The 3,793-nt window shown below is 43.0% G+C and overlaps 1 protein-coding gene across 2 annotated transcripts in view; it reads left to right on the forward strand.

Moving 5' to 3' along the window:
• GTF2IRD2B (GTF2I repeat domain containing 2B) overlaps positions 1–3,793 on the forward strand; it is a 47,406-nt gene that overhangs the window by 821 nt on the left and 42,792 nt on the right. The window lies entirely within an intron of this gene.

Raw genomic sequence — 3,793 nt, forward strand, 5'->3', positions numbered from 1 at the left:
TCCCTTCCGATTGGCCAGGCGGAGCGGTGGGGGCGGATGCTGCAAGCCCTGGGCTCTCGGGGGCCCGGGGTGTGTGAGGCCCCGCCCCGTTTGACGTACGCGAGGCTCTCGCGCTGTGGGCAGACGTGCCTGATTGGTTAGGTTAGGAGGCGGACTTCCCCTGTTGCCTAGTAACTACCGGGTTCCGTGGAGTCGGGCGCCTCCGCCGCTCGCCTTGCGAGTGGCCCGCGGCGTGGGTTTGTCGGGGGTGTGGCCAGTTGGGCTGTCTCCAGCGGCCTGTTGGCCGAAAACCCGGAGGCCCGAAGAAGAGCCTATGGCCCACGTGTAGTTTAGAGACAAAGCGGGGAAAAGACCCCCAAGGCTGTATTTTCCGCCCTTCAAACCCAACCTTTGCTGTTTACTGAAGTACCCCAATGAAATTCACCCTTTAAAAGTGCATGATTCATTTGGTTTTTAGTTTATTCACGGAAGTTTGCAACCATCACCACTAATTCCAGAACATTTTGATCACCCAACAAGGAACCCGGATTCCATTAGACCAGCGGTTCTCAACCTGTGGGTCGCGACCCCTTTGGGGGTCAAACGACCCTTTCACAGGGGTCGCCTAAGACCATGGGAAAACACATATATAATTACATATTGTATTTGCGATTAATCATATGCTTTAATTGTGTTTAACCTGTAACAATGAAAATACATCCTGCACATCAGATATTCATAACAGTAGCAACATTACAGTTATGAAGTAGCAACGAAAATAATTTTATGGTTGGGGGTCACCACAGCATGAGGAACTGTATTAAAGGGTCGCGGCATTAGGAAGGTTGAGAACCACTGCATTAGACAGTCATTTCCCATTTCCCACCCCAACCCCTGGCAACCGCTAATGTGCTTTCTGTCTCTATTGCTCTGTCTCTTCTGCCACTTTTCCGTACATGGGCTAAGGAGCCATTTGGGTCTGGTTTCTTCCATTCTCTTTTATGACTGAATAAGTATTGTATGGGTATACCGCATTTCTGTCAATTTGTGGCAATTTGGGTTGTTTCCATTTTTTGGCTACTGTGGATAAATGCTATGAGCATTCCTGTACACTTTTTTTGTGTGCATATGTTTTCAACTCTTGGGTATATACTAAGGAATGAATTTTCTGGGCCAAACTTTGTGTTTTAATTTCATGCTGGTAATTTGAAGTAAACAGATGTCTAGGTATAAGATTGGATATTGCTCACAGCTGCAACTGAAGAATTCAACAGCCTTTCCTCCCTCTTTCCTTCCACTTAGAGAGGAAGGCTTGATCAGTGGGACTGGCCACCTGGACGTTAGTGGACGCAGGGCTTGGTGCCAGCTGCAGCAGGTGTCAATCTGCAGTGGCAATTTGGAGTGGGTCACTGTTCTTCCTGCCTGCCTATTGTTCCAGGGGTGGGCAAACTTTTTGACTCGAGGGCCACAATGGGTTCTTAAACTGGACCGGCGGGGCCGGAACAAAAGCATGGATGGAGTGTTTGTGTGAACTAATATAAATTCAAAGTAAACATCATTACATAAAAGGGTACGGTCTTTTTTTTTTTTTTTTTTTTTTTTTAGTTTTATTCATTTCAAACGGGCCATAGTTTGCCCACGGCTGGTTTAGCCCCTGATGTTTGCTGCCTGCAGCTCCAAGTTTTTGCCCACACCTTCAGCTTGGACCGTTTCTTTCCTTATTTTCAGGCCACAGAACGTGCTCAAGTGCCCCCCACCCCCACCCCAGTTGTTGATTCTGTGTTCCCACATGCCCTGGACCAGTTCAAGGATGTCTGGCTTTTCATTTTGCCTTTATTACCTGCTATTCTGCCATGTTGATCTGCCTCACTTGAGAGTGCAGGAGGCGGATTTTTCCACCTTTGTTTCCTCCCTGCCCTTCCTGACACTGTGTTGGTTTCACATAGCAGGTGCTCAATACATTTTTGGTTGTTGTTTTTAAATTTTTTATTAATTTATTTGGTGAGGCTAAAGTTCTTGACTATTTGTTAATCATTTACATCTTATTGAAAATACATGTTATTTCTATTTCTCTTCCATACTCCTTGAATGCCAGAATATTTTATTGTCTTGAAATTTGTTGTTATTAGTTTTAAAATTTTTTCCAGTTTTATTGAGATATAATTGACATGTAACATTGTATTCGTTTTAGGTGTACACCATAGTGTGTGTGTGTGTGTGTGTGTGTGTGCATGTGTGTGTACTAATGGCAAGGGCAGCAGTGGTGGTGGGAGCCTCTCCCACCTCTGCAGCATTTGGACATCCCCGAAGGGCTCCTGGACTGCAAGAAGGTGCAGGCCTGGCTGAGGGACACTCCCCACAAGTACACAAATTTCGTGCACTGGGCCTCTAGGAATTCAATACAGTAAATTCAATAATAAAAATAAGCAAACAGTCCAGTTTTTAAATGGACAAATATTTGAGCAGGCATCTCACCAAAGATGATATATGGATGGCAGATAAGCACATGTAAAGACGCACAGCATCATTAGTCATTATGAAAATGCAAATTTAGCCCTGGCAATTTTGCTCAGTGGTTAGAGTGCTGGCCCATGGACTGAAAGATCTTGGGTTTGATTCCCAGTCAAGGGCACCTACCTCAGTTGCAGGTTCCCCAGCCCAATCAATGTGTTTTTCTTATGTGGATGTTTCCCTCTCTCCTCTTCTTCCTCCCTCTCTCCACTCTCTTTAGAAATCAATGGAAAAAATATCCTCAGGTGAGAATTTAAAGAAAAAAGAAAATGCAAATTTAAACCACAAAGGATTTCACTACCAACATATTAGAATGGCTAAAGGTTGTTGTTTTTTTCTAACCTGACAATATTGTTCGTTGACAAAGGTGTGAGCACTTGGAGTTCTCATGCATTAGTGATAGGAACACTAATGGTACAGTCACTTTGGAAAACAGTTCGTTACTTCCTTATAAAGCTAAAAATATACTTAAGCTATGTCCCAGCAATCCCAGTTTTAGGTATTACACAAGAGAAATGAAAAGTTAGGTTTAATCCAACCAGCGTGGCTCAGCCATTGAGCATCCACCTATGAACCAGGAGGTCACGGTTCAATTCCAGTTAGGTCACATGCCCAGGTTGTGGACTCGTGGGATATGCAGGAGGCAGCCGATCAATGAGTCCCTCTCATCATTGATGTTTCTATCTCTCCCTTTCCCTTCCTCTCTGAAGTCAATAAAAATATTTTGTTTTAAAGAACACTTAGGTTGACACAAAAGCCTACGTGTGAATGGCTGTAGTGGCTTTATTCATAATCATAAAAAAAACTGTGAATAACCCAGAAATTCTTTAAGAGGCAAAAAGGTAAATTGTATATCCCTACAACAGTGTACTTAGTGAAAAGAAAAAAAAAAAACTGGTACAGTGAACAGCACAGTGTGGGATTCCATTTATATGACATTCTGGGATACCAAAAAACTACAGGACAGAAACAGATCCGTTATGGCCGGAGGCTGGGGTGCAGGGTATGAATCGACTACAATGAGGCCTGGAGGAGTTTTGGGGGTGATGCAACTGCCTTTGCTATACCTTGATTTTAGCAGTGGCTACAGATGTTATATTTGTTAAAGCATAAAACTATGCACTAAAAAGGTGAAGTTACTCTATGTAAATTATATCTTAATTTTAAAAAGTTTTTATGACATGAGCAGGTATTTCACCTCCAATAATCAAAGAAATGAAATGTAATTCTAATGAGAGTCTAAGTTTACATCAGTTGAAAGAATTTTTATAGTAAAACCTTGTTCCTTTACTTTAAAGGAAAG

The sequence above is a fragment of the Myotis davidii genome, unplaced genomic scaffold (assembly GCF_000327345.1).
Source record: "Myotis davidii unplaced genomic scaffold, ASM32734v1 scaffold424, whole genome shotgun sequence".
Lineage (NCBI taxonomy): Eukaryota > Metazoa > Chordata > Mammalia > Chiroptera > Vespertilionidae > Myotis > Myotis davidii.